The following is a 25,280-nucleotide window of genomic DNA, read 5'->3' on the forward strand; positions in this document are numbered from 1 at the left end:
CATCATTTCATAGAAACTGATCTCTCCAAAGTTACCGGTGATCTCTTCATCCAATGGCCTTTTCTCATTCCTCATTTTCCTCAACCTTTTTGTAAACTCTTTGATAATATTGATCACCCTTTCCTCCTTAATATTCTCTTCCTTCTAGTTTTTCAGGACACTACTCTCCCAGTTCTCCTCCTACCTTTAAGATTCCTCCTTCTCAGTCTCCTTTGCTGGATCCTCATTCACCTCTAACTATAGGTGACATGTAGGGCTCTGTCCTAGGCACTCTTCTCCCATTATACCATTTCACTTGGTGATCTCATCAGCTCCCATGGATTTAATTACTATTGCTGTGCTGATAATTAACCTTCAATCCTGTATCTCCAAAAAATTTTCAGACATCTTCAGACTTAAATGTCCAAACCAGAATTCACTCTATTTCCCCCTGCTACTTCCACTAACTTCCATTTTATTGTAGAGGGCAACACCATCCTCCCAGTCCCCCAGGCTCATGGCCTAGGTGTCACCTGGACTCTTCATTAACTCTCACTCTCCATATCCAATTTGTTGTCAAAACCTATTGATTTCGCCTTCAAAACATCCCTAGAATATTTCCCATTCTCCTTTCTGACAGTGCTCCCATTTAGTGTAGGCCCTCATCACTTCACACCTAGACTATTACAATGGCCTTGCTGATTGGTGGGCCAACCTCAAGTGTTCGTTCACTCCATCCTCCCTTCAGCCACCAAAGTAATTTTCTTAAATTGCAGGTCAGACCATGACACTCCTATACTCAGAAAGCTCCAGTGGCTCCAGGATCAAATGTAGAATCTTGTTTGGTGTTCAGAGAATTTCATAACCTAGCCCCTTCCTACCTTTCCAGTCTTCTCATAATTTACTCCCTGTTATTTATTCTTCAGTCCAGTGACCTTGGTCTCTTTACAGTTCCATCAACAAGATATTTTTTCTCTCAGTTCCAGGCATTTTCTCTGACTGTCCACCTTGCCTAGAATGCTGTCAGTGCTGCCTACTAGTTTTCATGACTTCCTTTAGTCCTCAGTTAAAATCTCATCTTCTATAGGAAACTTTTCCCAAGCTCTTTTATTTAATTCTAGTACCTTTCTTTGTTAATTATTTCTTGTACATAGCTCATTTGTACATATTTTGTTGTTGTTTTTGTCTCCCCCATTAAATTTTGAGGTCCTTGAGGGCAGAAATTTTTGCCTCGTATCGTATCCCCAGTGCTTAATACAGTTCCCCTCCTAGAGTAGGTGTTTAATAAATGTTTATTGTCTGACTGTCTTCATACATTCTAAGTAACTTTCTGCCTCTGCAAAGGTTTCAACTTTTCCCTCTCATTGGCTGGTTCTTTTTATAAACTCCATTTAAAGAGAACACTAAAGCTAGCCATATTCCCAGGCTTGAAATCCTGTCCCTCCCAATGCCAGGTACCTTCAGCACTACTCTCCTCCCATTTGTAGCTTCCTTTTATGTGAAAAGTAAGTGGCATTGGTTTTTTAGGCGTGTCTGTTTGATGCTGGACCATGTGCTGATGTGACCACTTGAAATATTGAAAATAACAGTTTGGGAAGACTTTGTCATAGAGATGTTTAATTGAATTAAGCACCTAATTAGGATGGTTTTCTAATAAGTTGGAATAAGCCTTGGATGAGTACTCTGGTCAGACCAACTGTATGCTTCATTTTGAATGTTATAAGGAAGAGTGGTACTAGTTTATCTCTGATTCAGTATCCAAGACTTCAATTTCAGCTTACCAGTCATTTGACAGAATAGAACCCTAAAGAAAACCCAGAGGAGGCAGTGGCCTCATTTGCAACTGTGGAATGGGTTATCAAAGAAGAGAGGCTTTCCTAAGGCTAAGTTTCATGATAAAATCAACAACAATTATTTTATTTGCCTTCTGAGGAGTGCCTTACAATCTATTGCTCCCTTTAGCTTCAATTAATTTTTTTTATTTAGTTTAGTCAATATGTTGATTCAATATTCATTGTACAGTTAGTACCTCCATGTAAAGAAGGCACCCATGGCATTCATCTCATCATTTTTCATTGGGCTATTGTCCTGGACTTCATGATCTCCCAAAACTCAGTATCTTACAAGATGACATCAACTCTTAAATTCCCATCTACTCGGATCATTTCCCACCCCAGCTGCAGGATGTCATCATGCTTCCAAGCCAGATAACCTCCCTCTGCCCCCACTTTCAGCTTCTTTTTATGTGTTCTTACCCAATTAGATTATAAACTTCTACAGGCAGGAATTGTCTTATGTCTTTGCATCCTCATCACATAATAGGATACCTGACATGAGTAAGTGCTTAATAAATGTTTATTGACTCTTACAGATTGACTCAATTGTCTTCCTTGTTAGAATATAAGCTCCTTGAAGGCAGAGATTGTCTTTCTTTCTGCTTGTATTAGTATCACTATCTTAGTGTAGTGCCTGATAAGTGCTTAATAAATGCTTATTAACTTGTTCACTAGACGAGTAGTAATCATAACACAGCCTATTTGAGGATAGAGGTGAATGGAATATAATAAACATTTCTCTTTTGTATGTTATTCCTTATATGGATCATCAGAGAACAAATGCGATGAATTATCTACCTAGAGGTGGTAATACTTGTACATTTTGGTTTCTGATTTAGTCCTTGATTGTACTAGGGGAACAAATACACAATTAGAGGGTAAAGATGGGTATAAATAGAAATAGGACAAAAAGAGAGGAACATGTTCAAGAAATATTTTTCTCAGTCAACTCACAATGTTAAAAAAAAATCCATTAATTTCACAAAAACAGTTAATGCAATTCAATTAGTAAATAATAATGACTTGAAATGATAAATTCCTCAAGCCTAATTCCTCTTGGTGGGTGTCTTCATATCCTGACAAGCTTCAGGGGAAATCTGGTTCACAGAACACACTTCATTATACCCTGATCTTGAATTATATTTTTCAAAGTACTAATGGAGTTAGCACTTAAAGACACCTTAGATACAGGGGTTCTGTGAACTTGCTTTTAAAAAATACTCTATTTCAATACAGTTTGTTTCCTTTATAATCCTTTGTATTTTATTTTTCATATTTGAAAATATTATTCTAAGAATTCCATAGTCCTCACCAGGCTGACAAAGAGGTACATGACCAAAAAACAGTTAAGAAAAAAAGGTTATCCTAGAGGATAACTCTGCCACTAGAAAAGGAATTGTCCACCTGAAACTAATTTAGAAGAGTTTGGGGGCCGGACTGCCCTGGAGGGTTCAGGCATAATAAGGGCACCCAAATGCAGCAAAGATTGTGAACTTTTGATAGACCCTAGATTCTCCCTGTTCCCATTATTGAATCTTCATAAAATGACAGTGGTTTGCTCCCAAATTCTATCTTGATTCTGGTAGTAATAGGGAAAGATATTGAACCTCTGATTTCTTTGGTACAGAGGGAACTGTCAGATGAGGAGACTCTTTTTGAATTTGCCAGTTCTCTCTGAATCTAACAAATCAGATTGCCAATTCTTCAGTTTGTGGTCTAGAATACTGAGAAGCTAGTTGACTTCCCCAGGGTCATACAGCCAAAAACATGTCAGAGGAAGCACTTAACCAGGTCTTTCTGGTTCCAAGCCTGGCTCACTATCCACCATGCCATATGTCCTAGTAATTAATAACACTGATTTTTAAGTAGTTCTTTATTTTGTATGAGCCTCACAATAACTTTATGAAGTAGGTAACTAATCATTAGATTTCAGCCTTCGCATGGAATCGTTTTCAGCTCCAGCATTCTAATATCATAATGCATCTGTGATCCTGTCAATATGGGTACAACCTCTCCCAATAAAATAGCAACCCATCCCTACCTGTTCATTCTCTGTAAATCCCGTCTGTTTTACCATAAATTCTCTGCAGGGAGTCTATACAACATGCTAACAGGCTTCCTCACATTCTCTTGTTATGGAATGAATACCAATGGAGCACACAGCCTAACCAAGAGTTATCCTTTGCTGGTACTAAATGGTCAATCCACATTGTTTCCAGTTGTACATTTTTCTAATGACATCCTATACATTGAATATGTTGTATAATTTCTCCTTAGTAACCTACGAGTCCTATTTGATGGAGTACAGACTCTGGAAACTCCCTTGAACTCTCCTTGAATCTTCCCACTTGATCTGGGCTTCCTTTATAATCCCCTCAACTGACCTTCCATTATCTCTATGCCCAATTCTCTGTTACCCTAAACCTAGCCCAGGCCTTCATCATCTGTTACCTCTGGCTTTCCTCCAGCTACTTCACACCCTTAATCCTACCCAAACCTCATTCTATTGGTCCCTAGCTTCTGACCTTTAGTCAACCCAGCCTACTGGCCACTCTCAAGAACCTTTTTAGAACCCCTCCTCCAATCACCCCAGATTGTTTGACCAACCCTGGATCCCTTCCTCCATCTTTCTGTATAAAATATCCATCTTGTTTCCATGAAAGGGTTCAGATTCAATCTGGCCTCCTTACGTTAGTGATACAAATGCTCAGATTCCTTAAAGTCTCGCCAAGATAGCAGATTTTCAATGATTAATATATTATATTTATCATTGTAATTATATACATATATATAATTATTAAATATAATTATATATAATATATATTATTATATATAATATATATAAAATATATAATTATAATATAAAAATATTTGGCTGAATGAAGGCTTGGATCAAATTCATTTGGGTAGGACCCATGTGTTTTTATTTCGGGATCCTAACACCCCTAAATCTCAACACCATTTATGATTAGAAAATTGGGCTCCTGGAGACTGTGACTTGGTTGTTGTAAGCATCAGAGGCTGGTTTTGAAGAGTCTTTCTTGAGTTCAAGTTTAGGACTCAATAAACAGTTCCTGCTTCAGATGCAAATACCACTTGTTGCTTAGAGTCTCCTAGCTCAGTCCTACTGTCTTCAGTCAATGAGTCTGATAGACTCCTGAATGCTCATTCAGAGAACCTTCAAATTAACATTTGGGTTGCTTAGGTCAGTATCATGCACATCTCTGAATCCTAATTTAACATTTCCCATCCTGGCTCAGTCCCAAGACTGGGGTCTAGAAAAATAATGCAGAGGGAGCTATCTTCCTGTAAATGCTATTAAAACAGATCACATATTTTTGTCATTGGTTTGGAGAAAGTTGCCCTTTTCAGAATCTATTTAGAATTTCTTGCAACCAATCATTTAGAAAATGAGAGGTCTTGATGAAAAAGAGCAACATACTGTGATGAGGTCAAAGAACCATGTTGTTAAGGTTTGGGGTCCCAAAATACCAACATATCGGGTCCTGCTGAATGAATTTGACTCAAGCCTTCTTTCAACCAAAGCAAAACAAAGTTTATTAAATATTTGCCATATTAGATTGATTCTTAAGAAGCTTAACCATTTGTGACATTTGTATTGACAAGTGAGTTAGTTAGAATCTCAACTAGACAGAATCTGAGCTGGACTGAATCTGAGGACCTTTATGAAGGTGAGATGGAACTTACATAGAGAAAGACTGTGGGAGGGATCTGGGGGTGGTCTATTAGTCTGGGAGGAGAGGTCTAAGGAGGATCTTAATGGAACAGGGGTAACTAGTGATGTAATCAAGGATGGGAAACAGCTGGAGGCAACTAGAAGGTATCAGACTATGGAGGGCTGGTGTGAGAAGCAGGTGGGGTAATACTGAGGTAGCAGATAATGGAGGGCCAGGTTAGATTAAGGGTATAACAGATTTGGGTGTGAAAAACCAGACTAAGTGGGAAGATTCAAGGAGAGTTCAAGGAGGTTCCCAGAGTCTGTACGCCCTCAGCTGGGCAAAGGCAATTATTTTTCTGTGGAGTTGATTTTTGAAGGCAGGTTAAAATTTAGTTTATTTTACAAATAAAATTACTTCCAACTGAAAGGGGGCATATTTAACCCAAGTAGTTTTAAATTCTTCATAATGAGATGTATCCTACCTTCTTTGGCATTTGTACCCTAGAAACAATAAGTACTAGGCCAAGCCTCACTTGGTCATTGTTTGGGTCCTGATGGTTCAGAGCGAGTGTAAATAGCAATTCTTTTTATTTTGGCCAGAAATCCTGAGGGTCTTCCCGCTCCCAGACTGATTCTTTTATTTATCTAATTTTTTTGACTAGGTAAAAGAGGCCATTCTTTGCCTCATTTCTTACCTAGCCTTAATCATTGAAACTGAGACCTGTTAAAGGCCAAGTATAAAAAGGCCACGGTTTCCCACTATATCCAGGGCCATCTCCAGTTTTCCTGACCTATAGACCCTGATCTCTTGCCACTGGACCCAGATGGTTCCAGAGGAGAGAGAGAGGCTGGTGACTTTACATAATGCTCCCTCACTTAAATCCAATTCACTTGAAAGTCATGACATCACATTCCTAATGTTGTGGTCTTCTTGGAGAAGGAAGAACGAACAGCAACCGTTGCAACAGTATCCTTTCTTGCTATATCCTTTCTTGCTATCCTTTCTTGCTATATCGTGCACCCCAAAATACTTTTTCTATGATTTTAGATACATTTATATGATATCTGTCTATAATCAGTAGGGAAAAGTAGAAAACCACATTGCAAGACATATGCCTTTTGCCTGGGACTGGGACTCTTCTTTCTTCATTTAAATAAACATGAAGAGCCTACTACTTGCAAATCACTGGGCTGGGGCTTAGGATTGCGAAAGCAAAATAAATAAACCATTTCCTGCCTTCAAGTAGCTTACCTTCTCCTATTGGGAAGGAGGATATAATCCATATGTAAGTAAATAAATACAAAGTAATTTGAGAACATAAGAGTATTAGAGTAAGCATAGATTAGTTTATTTAGATTGTGTTTTATTTTAGATTTGAGATGAAATCTGAGACCAAGTCATTTGAATGGGAAAGTGGGAGGGTGAAAGAGGAAAAAGCCTGAGATCATCCGGAAGGGCAAGCCTGTGTTTGTAGTGGTGACCATTACAAGAGGATAGAGAGGAGACTATGCCAAAAAGAAGGAAGGTGCTGAGAGAAATGGCTGAGTCCTTTTTTTAAACACAATCGTTTAGGTATTGGTCCTGAAATACAACGTTGGAGTGAAACTCCAGTATATTTATTTTCTTTGCCCTTATTGTCAATATACAACTGCAGTACTACAGACCAAAAATTCTGCCCTACCACTTTGTCGGAGCATGACTATGCCTTTATTGTATATCACACATTCATTTCAGATGATAACAACAGATTGCCAAGTACTCAGAATCACAATTTTCAGAAAGCATGTTCAGGGAAATAAACATTGGAGTTCTTTGTATTAAGAAAGGACCTTTCCAAGTAATCTACATAAAGACTGATACTTCACATGAAATAATTCTCTAATTTCTCAAGTAATTCTGTTATTCAGAGCAAAATAGTATAGCAGCAGGAACTCTGAACTAAATGCTTGTTGACCTGGACTAGATGGTATAAAAGCTCATTCCGTAAAACTTTAACTAGTACCAAAGAACAGTGACCATTTCCTCAGGTGCTGACATCCAGTTGTCCGGTCCAGGATAGACATGTACAGCAAAGGAGCTAGCAAGACAATGGGAGGGGAATAAAATGGAGCAGACTATAATAGTAGTGTGTATGTATATATGTGTATATGTATATAAGAAGTCATTCATGAAGCATTCACATATTGAGATCTTAAGGGCACCAGGGCAAGAGTTCCAGAGTTAAAAGTGTTAAGACCCCGCCAGGACATGGAAGTCTCCCAGAGATAAAGGGATGAGAAATGCTTGGTCATGCCAGTAGCCATTCTATGCATCCTGGAGGGGTCATGCACTTTCTTGGAACAAATGCTCTCTTTAAGCACCCTTGGTTTTGCCTTGAGTAGAAATATTTCCAATTACATTTATGTTTGGTTTTTTTTTTGCTCTAGTTATAACATGGTGTGTCTCTCAGATTTCATTCCATTTTTAATATTCACTACTTCTTATGGTACAATAAGAAAGAAAACAAGCCTTTATTAAATGGCTACTATGTGACAGGAAATATGTTGTTGTTCAGTTGTATCTGACACTTTGTGACTCCATTTAGGGTTTTGTTGGCAAAGAGATCAGAGTGATTTGCCATTTCCTCCTCCAGCTTATTTGATGGATAAGGAAACTGAGGCAAACAGGGTCACACAGCCAGTAAGTATCTGAGTCCAGATTTGAATTCAGGTCTTCCTCACTCCTGGCCTGGCGCTCCATCCATTGCACCATCTAGCTGCCCCACCAGGAACTTTGCTAAGTACTTTTTATCTCAATTGATCCTTACAACAAAACTAAAAGTTAGGTGTTATCCCCATTGTACAGTTGAGGAAACTAGATCAGACACTGATTTAAGTTTCTTTCCAGGGTAACACATCTAGTTATCTGAGACTGTGTTTGAATTCATGTTTTCCTGATTCCAGGTCAAGCACTGCCCCCACTACACCCCCCTTCCCCAATTAAGACCTGTTCCTCAACCATTTCCCAACTGATGAGCTCCAAGTATATTTGCCAAGGAAATCCCAAATGAGATCACAAAGAGTCAGACACCACTGAAAAAATGACTGAACAACTTTCCTTCTAGTTCTTTGCTACTAGAAAAAGTATTCTTATAAATATTTCTTGTGCATATGGGGACTTTCCCTTCGTCTTTTGCCTCTTCACCATATTTACCTAGCAGTGGTATGACTAGGTCAAAGGTTATGTCTGGTTTAGTGATTTTTTTTAAAAATATAATTCCAAATGGCTTTTCAGAATAGTTATAAACCAATGTACAATTCATTAATGAAAGAATAGTGAGAGATTCTGAGCTCTATAAGAAATTCAAACAATTGGCTGTATTTTCATCTCTCATCTTTGCCAGTCTACACTGTGTGAATCAAAACTGAAGAGTACTTGTTTAAACGTCTCTAATTCTTAGTGATTTGGAACAGTCTTTCATGTGGTTGTTGATAACTTGTTTTTCTTATTTTAAAATCCTTCGACAAACTTACCTACTTATATTACACTTGTACAACATTTCTTAAGTCCAACCTTATTTCTCCACTCATACAACTTATTCCTTGGTTTAAGGCCTCATCCCATTGTGTGCTAGAGCCAACTTCCCTAGCTTGGGAGAGCCAATTGTTAAATTTTCAGTGTGAGAATTTAAACTTCGGAAGTCAGCAAACATCACAAATCAAAAGTTTCTTTATTGTTGTATAGATTGACTAAACTTTAGCAAATAGTGGAATAAATGATAATGTAGATTAAATTTTAAAATATATCCCATATATAAAATTATATTTTATTATGCTGTTATGTTCTGTTATAATTGTATTATATTTAGTGTACATTTTGGAAAGCAGGTTGTTAAATATTTGCCAGCATCCCCCTCCCTCTTTACCTACGCTAATTGTAGCATCCTCTAATTTGTTCTTCCCTTTCCTTTCTCTTCTCTAAATGGTCTTGTCCAACAACTAGCAAATCAATGTTCCTGAAACACAGATCAGAATACAGCACCTCATCTACTCAAAGATCTTCCATGGTTCTTTATTGCCTCTAGGATGAAATACAACATCCTCTGCCTGAGGTTCCACAGCTGGGCTTCTACCTACATTTCCTTTCTAATTTACTTCCCTTCCCATGCCTCCAGTCAAACTGGCCTACTAGCTGTTCCTCTATCCATGCTATCTCTCACCTGTGTCATTGTACCATGTGGCCCCTTATTTCTGGAATTCACTTCCTCTCCATTCTCTCCCTGTAGAACCTCTAACTTCCTTTAAAGCCCAGCAGAGGAATCTCCTTCTACAAGACTTCCTTTCTGTATCCTATGAATTACTGTTCTTCTCTTGAAATTGCCATGCATACATTTTGCTTTTACTTATATGTGTAGACGATTTGTTTCCCAGTAGAATTCAAGCTCCTTGAGGACAGGAAATATTTTACCTATGTGTTTCTATCTCAACATTTAAGCAAAATCTTACTCAGAGTACATGCTTAATAAATGTTTGTTGAATTGAATGATTACAAATTCAGTAACTGAATTATGATACATTTGTAATATTGAAATACAAATTCATTAACAGGCTTATATTAAGACAGGACTTCTATAATTATATTTAAACTATTTTTGAGGAAGAGCGCTTACTGACCTATCTTTTTTAATGATTACACGAGAGGAAATGTGGGTGGATTTGTGGGCAGTTTGGGTAGCTGAGCACCAATTATCTAGTATTGACAATCATTATTAATATTAGTTAGTGAGAAGATTTATGAAAAGATTCACCATGACCCCGGAGTTGAAAGGTGCTATAATCAGGTGGGTCTTTTTTTTTTTTTGTTCCAAACAATTTTGTATAATACTATATAACTGATATTTTTAAAATTCATACATGCATCTTTCAAATAAACCATTTTTCTTCATTCATGGGTGCATCTTCTATGCATTGTGGGAATTACTAGGGGAGAATCCACTAAAAGACATACATTTTGAAAATGAAAATGAAAGACAATTTTTTTTTTCAGTTGAGATAGGAGGGAGGGACAAATAGTTAATTAGTTGTTTACTGTAGTGTAGATATAGCTTCAGTTATTTTAAGAGCATTTTCTGAGAGGATAATAAAAAAAAGCTAGGTAATAGGAAAAGGTGATATAGATTAGTTGAAATTGTCCAATTTACCAGTTAATTGAGTCTTCTCAGTTTGCCTGTTTAGCCAAAACTCCAAACTTTTTGTAAAATAAAAGCGTTACTGATGTTGAAATACAAACATTAACAAAAATAACCACCATTGTAGTCACTTTTCAATGACTCCCTGCTCCAGTCTCCCAAATGGAAGATTTTCTTATAACCAAGAAATACAGTTAGGCAAAACAAATCCATGTGTCGGATAACGTATGCCTCTTTCTGAACTTATAGTCCACCACCTCTCCTGGGAAGAGATGGGCTGGTTCACTTACAGTTTTCCAAAGCCAGGATTGGTCACTGCCTTATTCAAATTTCTACTATCTCTCAATGTTGTTATCTTTTACCTCATTGCCATCATTGTTCTGATTCTCCTGTCTTCAGACAATATCTATTCATACAAGTACTAATCAGTTTTTTCCTGTTTTTATATTTGTTTCATATGGGGCATTAATACTCTATCACTTTCATCTACAACAATAGGTTCATAATCCATCCACTTTGTTTCTAATTCTTTGCCATAACAATAAGTGTTGCTTTGTTGAGTTGTTGTCCTCTGTTCTTAACCTCCTTGGAGTGCAGGCTTAGTTGTAGTCTTGTCAAGTCAAAGAGTCTATTCAGGAAAAACCTGGTCTATCTCTGACACCTAATATTGTAAATGCCAATACAAGTGGTGAGAAAGTGAAGGATAATCTTGATCTTACTACAGATCTCTAAATACACACTATATTTTATTTTCTGCTGTCTTCAAAAGGTTTCAGAAGGAAAACAGTTTTTCTTTCCACAGAAGACATATTAGGACTTTTATTCTTTCTATGAATTTAAGTTCTTTTGATAAGGGCAGGCATTTTGTATATATTTAGAATCTTAATAATTTTGAAGCTAAAGTAGAATTTAGGGATTATGTAGAACAACCACCTTATTCTTGATTCCCTGGACGTCCAAAAAGTTATGTGGTTTGTCCAAGTTAGTTTGTAATTCCTCATTTTAAAGAGGAGGAACCTGGGGCCTAGGTGGAGATTACATGGATGACAGATGATAGAGGTTACATTAGAAAACTGATTTTGACTTCCAATCCAGTAAGCTTTTCATTGCTACCTTGCCATCCCTTAGAGTTCTTTACTGTTCTATAAATAAGAAAGATAGTCATATCTTACCCATCATATACTTACTTTCTCTGAATTATATTCCTCGTTCTTTTCCTTGCTTAGCTGTTTCCTTAACTTAAAAACAAAACAAACAAACAGAAACAACAAATGATTTTCCACCACCTCTGAGATGTCTGTGTTGCGGTCTCTCTGACATGTTTAAAGATCCCATTACACTCTGAGCAGTCCATTCTTCTTTCAATACACATGTTTGACTCCCATTGACGCTAGAGAAGCAATACACATATACTAAGGAGAGAACAGACACCTTAACGCTGCTTGGCAGGATTTCTTTTCTCTACTTTGGTCCCAAGCAGGCATGTGCAATGTTTGGTGACCTTTTGCACTAGACCAATCAGTCCATTGTAGAAAGGTTTCCTTTTCTTGGCATGCAGCAAAGCAGAGTTCGAGCCTTCAACCCATGATGTAGAGCATCGGAATTCTCCGATACAAAAAGCTGTAGATTCTCTTACGGCAGTAAAAACATCATGAAGAGTAGCAGGTCCTACCTAGTCCCTTCCCAACCTAACCCCCACCCCCCAGGCCACAAGAAATCCCTTTTTCAATGTTTTGTAGTTTCCAATTCTATGTTTCTCCTGTTTAAAGAACTAAAAAGCAGAGAAGAATAAATGTAAATCAGACAAGAGAATAGTGTAATAGTGCAGAAGATAATTTCTATAAACTACTGTTTATGTGTCTATATCCAGACAATAACATCTTTGCACTTATCTCTTTGCTTTAATTATGTTGATTTGACTTATCTAATTGAATCAGACTTTCCTGATGAGAAAGTTCATAAAAGACAAGTATAAGTAAGGAAATTAACTCCTGAGAGGCTTGAAGAAACAGGAAAATTAATATTCTACAAGTATTCATTGTTTAAAAAAAAAGGTTACACTGGAATGTGTGTGTGTCAAAGCACATGAGCTGAGATGAGTACAAAGAATTAGATGTTTTGATAAGCAAAACAAATTCATGCCCCATGTCTTCCCACTACACAGTGCTGTCATAATGTCAAGCAACAATAATTTCTTAACTTAATTTGTGGGTGGGAATTGAGTAGAAAATGCAGAATTTAAAATAACTTAACTTTTGGATTTTATCAAAGTAACCCCAACATTCCTCTAACATTGGGGTGGAGGGAAGAGGGAGAGAGGAGAGGAGAGAAGAGGAGAGGAAAGGAGAGAGAAAATACATAAATGCATGGAAAATCGTAAATTCACAGCTCTTTCACAATAAAATGGGGGAAATATTCTGAGAAAAAATGAAGATGAATTTAAAGATACATTGATCTAGAAGGAATCACTTGATTTCAATGAATGACAGATACGTCTAACATCAAGCACAGAAAAGATGACCTCCCATATCTATGATTGCTATGAGTTTATAAAATAGGTTAATGATCCTTTGAAATCCTGTGTAGGCTTAAATAATGATACTTTGCTATAACAGGGCAAAAAGATTTTTGTAACATTACACATGCCATTTTCCAAAGCAATAGAGTGGTCTTTTCCTTTAAGAGTGAAGTTGGTTCATTATTGTCTTTGAATAAAAATACCATTAGTCACAGCCACTTTCATTTAGACTAAAAGGCTGAAAAAAATTGAGCAGCTAAGTAAAGGGTCTTCTGTGTCAGGTTCAACGCAGATTTAGTTTGTGTACAAAAATCTTTCAACGTCTGCTTAAAGGTAAGTGATCCAGTCACAAGCAACGGATAGTTCAGAGTGTAAGGTGTAGGAATCAGCTGTGACTTTTAAAAGCATAAGTTACCGAATTTTATTGTCTAAAATTCATCTTTGTCTATAGCTCCATCATAGCCCTATAGTCTTTTATTGATACCATATGCTTTTCATTATTTTAGCAATTTTCTAAACCCCCAAAATCCGATTTCAGAAGTTCACACAATCAAAACACTCCAACTTTTAATTTATAATCAAGGGTTCAACCTAGAAGCATGTCTAATATCCTGTTCAAGCAAAACACTCCTCCACTTTAAATGCATTTCGTCACATTATTCATTCACCATGTATTATTTCTGCCATAAAAAAAAAAATATCAGTAGGCTTTAGCAAAGGCTTTCCTCTTACGGAATTACTAAAATGCCTGTCTGAAATTCAATGGTAGGTTTGGTGGCATAATTACTTTAATTCTCAAAAGCTAGGCATTCATAAATGTTGAGCTGTGTCTTTTTCCTGGTGGCAAAGTTCAGAATTTGCTAATTGGTATCCTCAGAGAGCAATGGTTTCATTGCTGCCTATAGTGAGTAAGCTTACCCAAGGAGAGATAAAAAGTACATGTACAGTAATGGGAGATGGCGTACTTTTTGCCATAAGAGATGAGAAACTAGGATGGTGTGAGGAACCAATTTATACATGCATATACAGTTAAGTTCACTGGGGTCACAAAAATCCTAACTTCTCAATCTTCCAAGTGGGGTGCCACACAAACCAAAATCATAGTAGAGAAAAACTTGATTTTCCAGGAAGCATAGCTATTGACATATAACTGTATTTATATGCATAAATATTCTCATGTTTCATACCAAGCACAGCGATAACAGCATTGCCAAAGTTAAAGCATGTCAGTTTATAGAAGAAGGATGCAATGCCTTACAGTGAAAACTCAAGGCCAGTGTTTTCTGGATTCAAAGTTTATGATGGCTTCTGGAAATAGCATGCACTTTTTTACATGCACATTCCATAGCTCTTAAAAATAGCATTATATAAAGGACGTGGTGCATTTATGCAGAGTTATTGCTTACTGCAGGATAGACATCTGTCATATCATCTATATTTGTACCTATCACTGAAAGCTGTAGCAAACCCCTCTGTATATTGTATTAATAAAGATTTTCTTTAGGATACCGTAGTTGTATTTGCATATGTACAACTTGTAGTGTTAGGGGGAAAAGGAAGTAATCAGGAGATTCAATTTAGTGCCTTAAGAATTGTCCTGTATCCTTCTTATCCTGCAATTGTGTTCAGAGCTTGAGGACTTAAAATGGAAAAAAAAAAATTCCCATGCTAGCAATCACCATTTTTCCCCTTGTAATCAAGTCTACACTTCTTTTCATATTCTTTTCACTGGATTGCTTTTCTATGTTTATTGTTGTTGCTAAACAAGGTGAGAGTTGAGGCGACATATTTCAATGAGGATTTCTTTGGCAATAACAAAGTCTTAAATGTAGTCTCTCTTTTCCTCCTGCTATGTGCTATCAACTTCATCTTTGTATGGAAGGCACAAACTAAAATGAGTAAATTGCCCTTAGTAGGCAATACTCTTTTCCAGACACCAGGAAGTAAATTGTCGAAGAGTTACTCAGGGTTTTAGCCACATGATTCCCATTAACTTTAATGGGAGTTGCAAGGAAAACACCCCATGCAAAGCTTAGAAAATGTAGGGGTTAGTATTGGTTCAGGTCTCCAAAGCATTTTGTGTCCCTCTCTGTCCCTCTTTTTCCTCTCCATCACTCTCTTTTCTGTCAAGCTTTTTTTTTTTCCTTTTCCACTTCCTTCATTTGTTTTACCTCAGAGGACACAATTCTTGAGCCCTACCAATTCACCCTATCCTTACTACTTAACCTTTAATTATTCAAACAACACTTTTGCTCCAGGACTCAACATCCTTTCTACTGGGCCACAGTATACCTGAAGATTACATCCTTTGCTCCCAGAACTACTGTCCACTTCACTGGATTATCCAAGAAAGAAGAAAAACACTTTTTCTTCTATCTCAATTTGGAAGAATATTATCCATGAGGGAATTTGGTTCTGGCACTGCCTGACCATTTCACGACCTTCTGCTGTGTTTTCTATGGGACCGAAATTTCCTAAATGCTGCATGTTAAAATACCATGCATTATTCTTGTTATCACTATTATTGAGCTCTTAGTGGAGTACAAACACCATCCCAGCAAAGCATAAATCAGCCTGGCACTGAAAAGCAATTTCTGGAGCCCCTATTGAGCACATAGTCCAAGTGGGTTCTGGGGAACTCAGGCGAGAGGTAATAGAGATTATTGCTTCTAGTAAACTCTAGGATTGGGAGTAAAATCCCATGCCATTTTGCACCAAAGTGAAATCTGCCTAGAGAATCCTGGGTTGATCGTAGAAAAGCAAAAATAAACTAGGGACACCTTAGTGTCATTTCCTCCTCTCTCCCTTTTAATCATACCCTATCTCCAGGCCCCCCAAAAGGCACCACCCCAAAGTGTTAATTCTCTGCTAATTCTCCTGTAGGTTTTGACTGCAGAGAGAACCAAAGTGGGGGTATGTTAAGCTGGATTTTTGAGTGTTCAGGACTGTATAGACACACAAAAGAACCATTTTCCATGCCCACTACTTTTTTTTTTAATTAATGTGGCATTAACTGCAAAGTAAGATGCCAGTTAATTGGCCTTGATTATTTATCACATATATTTCTCCTATGTCCTTGGCTGCTGTCCTTTGCTGCACTTTTTATAATGATTATTAGGTCAGCCTGTATTTACGGTGGAGAACCAATGGTCTCTCTTCGGCAGTTTTTAGCCAGATCCTACCTTATCTTACTATATATTCTTCCCAACAATATTGCAAGGGATGTAGGAATTAGAGCTTATATTCAGGGATGTGATTTTTAAGCAGCATCCCAAAACGTGATGTGTGAAGTCTAAAACAAAACAGATAGAGAAGATCTGCTACCAACAAATTTCCCCAAATCATTATTGCACCTACAAATTCATTATTTCCATGAAACATCGCATGTCACTGTGCCATGGAGTACCAGATGCAGAGAGTAATCATCCTTCAATCTTCAAAACATAGGGTACCACCAAAAAAAAATAAAGAAAGAAGCAACCTTCAGAGGCACATTTTCCTCAATTCCTCACATTATCCCCCTCCCTTGTTTTTTTTTTTTTAATCGAACCTAATTCCCCGTATCTTTCTGTGTTTATCATGACAAAAAAGCTATGTTTTTCATACAATCACACATTTTGAAATAATAAGGAAAACCTTGGTTCGTTCCTAGCCCATTAGAGGATAGCACTTCTTGTGCCGTGCAGGCACAGTTGGCTACCCAGGGGCCCTGATGCCAAGTTGTGGAGGATATTCTTGTAGCAGTAACAAATAGCTTACTGGTGGGCTGCACATAGTGTTAATTCTGGCAGCATCAGAGTTGTCTACGTGTCTGTCACTTGGTTAGGCTGCATATACGCGAGGTGATTTCATTCCTCCCTCTTCCCATCTTCCTTGAGGGGATTTTGAAACTCACCTTTGCTTCCAAGGGATGTTGTATTTTTATCCATTAAAAAAAAAAAAAAAAAAGACTGCGTGATAATTCCTCCCAACCCATCCATACAGGTATCTACTGAGGGGTGGGGGGAGTGTGACAAAAGAATTTTTCACAGTGCCATACTTGTTTTCTATACAAACCTACATGCTGCCATTACAGCCACCCACATCCCCTGTTGGCAACTCATTTATGCAGGGAGCACCTTAATGAATCCAGACTCCATGGAACAGCTTTCCTGACACAGTGTAAAATCATGCATTTTAATGGTCCTGCCATGTCATTTATTCCTTTGCTCTGCAACAATTTTGGTGGTCAACCTTATTTGATAATAGCAAATTTCTACGGGGGCGGGCTATTTTTGTCTTAGTACGGATGCTTTCCTTTGAAGACTAGATTCCTCTCTTTTAGGGGATCCTTCCCCTGGTTAAGTGTGTTTCTTCCACAAAATCTGCAAAGGAAAAACAAAATTGTGAAAGAGGAGACAATATTCAGTAAACAAATTAGGTTGCAAACATTGCAGGCAATTCCCACAGTGTCTGTTGACTACCTATGAAGGTATATAATTTAATGCCTTCAGATAATTTGTGGGTAAAATGCTAACCAGCTGACATTTCAGGATAAATAATAAATAATCCTCCTATTTCGCTACTGAGTTTATAATTAAGTACAAGCGTGGATGCAAAATTTTAAAAAGAAAAAAAATCGCACTATAGATATAGGAGTCACTGTATTTTAAAATAGTTGAGAGAAACTGAAAAGGATAATATAATGAATACAAAAGATGTAGGAGGCATTTTTTTAAAGTCTATAGAATGACAGTAGATTTACTCCATAAAACATATTCTGGAAAGCGGGAGTATTATTTAAGCCGCTAGACTGTCTAAAAGAAGCTAATGCTTTTTTACACAAAGGACAATATACAATAGAATAGTTCTAAAAAGCAAATGAACAGCCTTTTAATCTTGTGAGAGGGAAAAAAATGTTTATTTTTGCTACTTTCATATATAAATGTATTTGTTGATTTAATTACTCAAACTGGCCAACTGGATTAAGTGGTCTTTAAGCCTGCCCTGAAGCTCTCCATATAAAAAGACATTATATGGGTATTTTTTTCACAGAAACATTTGTAATCCCCATCCCCCATAATACATTAAGAAGCCCATTTATATTAATTAGAAAAAAATAATCACAAACCTCCAAGAAGAGGGAAAGATGTTGAAAGGTATTTTTAACACTGTAGATTAAGGACTGGGGGAGGTATAATTTTCAGGCCGAAGTGATGTTTGAATTAGTTTGTTTTCATTGTGACTAGTGATAGTACTTAAGTCAGCCCTCTGGACTACATGGGTCTTACTAAGCTAAACTTATCAAATTTGCAAGCATGCTTTTCCAGAAACTTTAGTGTTTTGTTTTATTTAGAAGAAAAAAAAAAGCCGACAGCAGAGAGTTCCTAGCTTTCATCACTCAGGAGCCCAGAGAAAAGCTATTGATCCTAAAATTGCTGGGATTTCCTAAGGAGGCTGACTGTTTGCTCTGCCCTGTTGTCCCTGAAGTGGTTAAGGCTTTGTTTGTTTGTTTTGGTCTGAATGGCTCTTAATGGATTAAGCCTTAGAGCTTTCACCCAAGCAGTGACTGATTGTAAAAGTAGCAAGAAATAAACTAACCACAGGGAAATAATATACACCCATAAAAAACAGCTTTTCTGCAGCAGTGCACAGCAAATCTCAGCTGAATTTGAAGACTTGCGAGGAGCTGGATGAGGAAATAAGTTTTTATCAAATGGATCTACTTTCTTCATTTTAGTGGCAAAAGACCAAAACCCCACTGTGGACTAATCCCCCCCAAAGGTATAGTGAATGAGCCTTTATAAGTTCCTTAAATATTCCATCCACATCAACTGAATTGACGTTAACAGTTCAAAACTGACAGATGATTGCATACTTTATGGTAAGAGGATTGCTGTTCTCTAAAACAGATGAAAATTGAGTTTTAGTTCTGGAACTTCAAAATAAAATTTTAAATAGAACCACAAAATTCTCTCAGGATGTTTCAGGACTGTGTAATACATACTGTAGGTTTCTGTTTGGAAGGGATAAAGAAACTGTGAACTTATCATAATATTAGAAAGCAATTTGTTGCAGCTCTGTATTTATATAATTAGGTTTCAGCATGAGTGTTACAGCAGGTAAAGAGCCTAACAACTTGTCTAGTAAGGGAGTACCTACTCTTGGGAGACAGTAATGGAAGTATATGAACTTAACGAACTTAACTGTCAAACTTTTTTTTTTTTAATAATCATATGAGTCAAAAGAGAAAACTTTGTGCTATAAGATCTATTTTTCCTATGTACTAGTTTTCCATATGTGATGTGAGGCTGAGAGATGATTCAGCTTTTTCAGTGACATTTAGCTACTCTCTCAATAATAGCTATGACCAAGACCATTGTGTAATGAGTTCAGATTATCTGCCTTATTTTCCTTATTTTCTTGAAATTTTCCAAAATGCAAATAAGCTTCTCCTTTAGAAAGACAGCTACCAATGTGGTCTTCCATCATCAAGGAATGTGCAATGTCATGATAAACCATCATTTTGGAAGTGCTGGATCACTCTGAGATATAGGACAAGATGTATGTACCAAATGGATGCAACACTGATCTTGAGTACCCCCTAGCTACTGATAATGGGTGGTGTATCACTCTTGGAGGATGCAGTGAACCCCCTCTTAGGTATAGCTATGATAGAGTGTGTATTGCCAACCAGCAAGTCTTGAAGATATTGAATGAAAGGAGAAAGGAAAAACTCTTGCCTTCTGCTCCAAAAAACCTTAAGTTCATCAGTCAAAGTCATGAGTAATAACAGCCCCTTGGCAAGTTACTCAACAAGGATGTGCCAGTAACACAGAATCTTAACCTTTCTGAAACTCTATGCAAGGAGACAAGTGTGTGTGTGTGTGTGTGTGTGTGTGTGTGTGTGTGTGTGTGTGAAAGAGAGAGACAGAGACAGAGAGACAGAGACAGAGATTTGGAAATACATCACATCAGATAGGTACAATGAAAGGTGAGAATTCTATGCAATCCTTAATAACTCAAGTCTCTTGGATGTAGATTTCCTTTTTCATAATAGCACGTGTATGGGCTGAATTACTAAATGAACTATTTGTTTTACTTCTGAGAAATGTGATCTCAACCCAACAATTCCTACATGTAAAACCATGATGATGAGGGTCTTTTTTGTTCATGTAAATATTGTGCACAAAAGCTCTAAAACCTGAGATGAAGTTTCTCATTTTCTTTTCGTATCTGAAATAAGTGTAATTCATTGAACTGAACCCCCCCCACCCTTTTCAATAAAGGCTACATATAATAAAGGTATGGTGAGCTTCAAAGTCAGGGTATATTTATTGTATGAAAAAAAGTGATCATTTTTGCCATATGAATGTGTGGTCTTTGTAATGTTCAAAATTCCATTCAGAGAGCTGAGACTCTGATGACAGAACTAAATGCCACTGGAGTTCCAGAGCCTAGCATTAAGAAAAAGGGTTTTCAATGAGTACATGAAAAAAGAAGGCAATTTTTCCCCTTGCATATAATATTCTAAAATTAGGGGGGTAGTATTATAAAACCTAGATGGATACCCTTAGTGAACAACTAATTTGTTAATTGTTTGACACCCAAAAAGCCAAATGCAGTTAATATTTATGTAGGAAAAGATTACAAAAAGCAAGGCCACTGAGTCAAAATCCTTTCCTAGGGCGCTGTACCAAAATAAAGAAGTAGGGTTAGCTATGAGAAGGGTTATTTTCCCCTCTCTTTCTTCCATTTTCCTGAGCCATTGCTTGATGTCTAAAACTAATCATACCTCTTCATACTTATCACTTAAAAAAACAAAGCAAAGACACTATACGGAAACTGAAGAAGATGGAGTTGTTATTGGTTTATTTTTGCCCCTTCTTGTCTCTGTCGTAATCTCCCCTTGTCCTATTTTCCTCAGTATTGTTTCTCCTCCCCTGCTGACACTGTCCCGTTCCATCTTTCCCTTCCCTCCTTCCTTCCCCCACCCACTCCCAAGTCTCTTGGTCTTCTCATTTTCTAACTCCTTTGTCAATGAAGTGAGGAGGAGGGGAACTGGGGAAAGGGGGCTGCCCAAGACAGCAGCACTAATCCTCTTCCCTGTTTATAGCACCACCTGCGAGGGAGGAAGCAATTCTCTATGGAGTTTCAATGAAAAGCTTCTTCCTTTTCTATAGATAGGGATGCACAATGTGGAAATAGTGTTAACCAGGCTGGCCAGTCATTAAAAAAAAAAAAAAAATCACACGTGACAGGGTAGCTTAGAATGCTATCAAGAATCTGGGATACCACTAGATTAAGTCAAAGGGAAGCAACCAATTCATGTTTTCTTCCTGGCCCCCTACAGTGTCCTATAGCTCAGGTTGATCTAGCACTTCTAAATACATGGATCGTTATGGCATTGTCTATTCCTCGAAGACAAAGGACAACATTAGCAGCTATTTATTTGAGGGAGAAGTTTGTTTCCATTTTGGAAATTTTCAAGATCAGGCACCAAATGAGATTGATATTCAATGGGTTACTTTCTCACAGGGTTGTTATACAGTTAAGATCAAATGCGATAATATATGTAAAGTGACTTGCAACCCTCAAATGCTACATACATGTCATCTATCGTCTTTTTGGATCAAACCAATTAGTGCTTGGGAAGGAGGAGGAATAGGAGGAGAAGCAGGGAGGAGAACAAAGGAAGAGAAGAGAAAAAAGAGAGGAAAAAGAAGAGAATGTGAAAGAGAAGAGGGAGGAGGAGAGGAGGAGAAGGAAAGAGAGAAGAAAAACAAGTGGAAAAGGAGAAGGAGCAAGACAAGGGGAAGATAAGGATTATGGAGAACAACTACAACAACAGTGTATAAGGAGTTGTTATAAGAAGGTGATAAACAAATATCTGGCCCTGAAAATTGAATGAAGAGAACTGGGACATATTCCAAATTTTTCTCTGTCTTTTCCTTCTTCAAATGATATTTCAAGGAAGCACTTGGTTACACATAAGAGAACTATATAATTTCTTGATTACCTTTTTACTCTGGTAAAGATCTGCATAGGAGGCAGCAATTCAGTGGATAGAGTGCTGGACCTAGTCAGGAAGACCTGAGTTCAAATCTCGTCTCAGACGTGTGACACTGAGCAAGTCACTTAACCTCTGTTTGTCCCAATCCAGTATTTTTGCCAAGAAAACCCCTTAAACGGTATGGTCCATGGGCTCAGGATAAATTGGATAAGATTAAACAGCAACAAAAGATCTCCATATGTAAATCACAATCTTGATTTTGAAAGATACTAATTTATTTGGATCACTAAATTTGGATAAGAATCATCTTGTTTGTTTTTCCCTTTGAATTCACCTAGCCATAGTTCTGAGAACTGGGGCTCTTCCAACCAGTTATAGGAAGACGACGAATCCCTATTTATAGCTGTAAAGATGTACACAGCAATTCCATGTTTTAGTTCATCTCTTTCCTTCAATAAGCTCTAAGTTCTTTACATCCACTTAAGAACATGCAGCATTTATTATTACATCAGTGTTGCAGATAGAGAAATGATATATCAGGAAACTTAAAATGATTACCCAAATGCAAGAAAGCAGGTCACTGACCACTCTGGGCCCATGTGACTTCTACTTTGCTGTACTTACATCGGTCCAGACATGAAACCACAGCCTTATGAAAAGGAATTCAAATTTTCTAACCTATAAACCACAGTTCCTCCCCACTGAAGCATGTAGATAGAATAAAATAAGGGAAATTGCATTCTTTTTCATTCACTCGGCATATACATATGGCATTTCTTACTCTGGGCAAATGACTATTTGCAAGGCTGGAAAAGCCTAGTGCAGGAGGAGGCAGCCTGTGACACAGATAGTTGCTGGTGGCACTCTAGCATTCAATACCATATGGACTTCTTTTCTTTCTGTCGCTTTCTCTATTTCCCTTGCTCTCTCTTTTCTTCTTCTATTTTTTTTCCTTCCTCTCCCAATCCCCTACTTACCTCACAGGATGGGTGAAAGCAAAAAAAAAAAAATATTATAAAGTTTCTCTCTCGATGTGCGTTTTTTACACATTATAATCATTATTCTCTACCAGTATCTAAGATTTCAAGTGGGCCTTAAAGATACTACTGTGCCCCAGTTCAGGGTAAAGAGTTTATTGATATCTGGCTTAGCATGACCATGTGTTAGGCTCCTCAGAGAAAGGTGGTATGAACCCTAGTCGTAGGTGCTTTCACCACATAGAACAAGAAAAAGAGAAAAAGAAATCTGCATATCTGAAAATATATCTAGTTGTAGAGAAATTAATCTTTTTGTATTTGTGTTGTATTTTTATTATATGGTTATTGCTATGAATACTTCTTAAGGGAAAGAAGGGAAAACCGGTCTTCTCAAGTGTAACTAAATGGTTCGTTTATTGGAGTGAGCAAATAGTTCATATTTATCAGACACTTTGGAGTTGCATCAACTCCAGGAAGAAGGTAGTTAAAATACTATTGTTTCTATTTTACAGATGAGGAAAATGAGGCACAAAGAGTTTACGTGATCTGTCCATTCCTTTGTGGCTAATAAATTGAAGTGAGGGGACTGGAACCCAAGTCATCCTACATAAAGTCCAATCATCTTTCTACTAAATATGACTAGTTAGCAATTCTTCTCTAAATTTGTCTTTCACATCCATCCTATTCTAGTGACCTCTTGTAATTATTTTTCCTGAGTCCTACTTTACTAGATTGTAAACTTCTTGAAGGCAGTGATTAAGTCATTTTTTTAGCTTTAGATTTAAGGCTTAAGCACAGTGTGTTTCACAAAGTGGAAACTAGGCTTATATTAAATTGAAGTGAATCCATTTATTCAATGATCCTATGAGTATTCTGACCCTCTGGGATTGGATTTTTTTTTTAGAGAGTCTGTATATCAAAGGAGATTTTTGTACCTTGTGGATTTCCAGTCAATGAATTCACTTCAAGATCTCAAACCAAGCCCCGTCCTTTTTTATGTCCCTGACATTTAACAATCCAGTTGTTAACATATTTTAAAAATCTGACAGGTTATTTCACTTCCAAAATGATACTAAGAGTCACACATGTCAGAAAACTATTTGATAAGTTGTGTTCATTTCAAGTGTAGTATGTAAGCCCTGAATCCTCACTCTTCAATCCTGCAAAGTGTATCAATAATTATGCCAAATCAATCCAACAGTTGATTGAGGTGTTTTCAGTTTGATATGGGTGTCAAAATGCAAGCATAAGCTTTATTCAGTTCATTTTTGCTGGCTGCAATGAATGAGAGAACTCCATTCATGCACCACATGCAATGGAATGAAATTCGGAAGAGGTAGCAGAGATTCTATGTACATTTTCTTTGCAGCTGTAGAGGTGACTTAACCACCTGGCAGCTTGTCCCTCCTTTGGAAACCTAATTATATCTGTCATAGGGATCATTTCAGAGGAGGATAGTATATTGTGTGATTCTCAGGTGATGCACTTTACAGAAATCATTTTATGTGACCCACAATCCCAATCTGGTTTTCATGCATCCCTGCTCATTAATCTATCCGGGAGCTGCTTCACACAGCTCTATCATCATCCCCTTTTTTCCAGATCTCTTTCTCTCCCCTGGAGCTGACCTAGCAGTTCCTACTGTGTCTTGGATGGCTGAGCGATTCGGTAAAAGAGCCTTCCTGCTTTTATAGCTCATTCTGTGGGTTCCATTCCCCTCAGTCTGTGGCTACAGTTGTAGTGAGACAGATACAGTTAACTAAGGAAAAAAGCAAGAGCCAACGATTAAAGTTTTAAACACAAAGTGATGGCATGAGGTACTAAGGGCATAATCCAAGAGGGTTTAAAGTTAAGAATTTTTTTTTTAAAGTTAATGAATAAATGAACTGCTGCTGTACATCGCATGAGATCAAAATATACAAAAACTGATGGCTTCTATCATGTTAAATGTAGTGTAATGAAAATGATTGAGAATGAATAACAAAGCAGATTCTACTTCAGTAAGGATCAATGTTATGCACATGATCTATTTGCTTTGTAAGTGATCAGGTCAGGGTCCTATGATCTTAGATTTAGAGATGGGCTTGCTCGTTGCTACGCTAGGAAGTTTTTCTTTTTCTGTGATGTAGCAA

At 37.3% G+C, this 25,280-nt stretch overlaps 1 long non-coding RNA gene across 1 annotated transcript in view; it reads right to left on the minus strand.

Annotated features, from left to right (window-relative positions):
* Window positions 1–17,326: 17,326 nt before the first annotated feature.
* Window positions 17,327–25,280, minus strand: part of LOC140514527 (uncharacterized) — a 154,288-nt gene continuing 146,334 nt past the window's right edge. The window contains exon 2 of the long non-coding RNA XR_011970711.1: window positions 17,327–17,543. This is a non-coding gene — a long non-coding RNA (uncharacterized lncRNA). The remainder of the gene's footprint in view (window positions 17,544–25,280) is intronic.

This window comes from Notamacropus eugenii, chromosome 7 (assembly GCF_028372415.1).
Source record: "Notamacropus eugenii isolate mMacEug1 chromosome 7, mMacEug1.pri_v2, whole genome shotgun sequence".
In the NCBI taxonomy this organism is placed as follows: Eukaryota; Metazoa; Chordata; class Mammalia; order Diprotodontia; family Macropodidae; genus Notamacropus; species Notamacropus eugenii.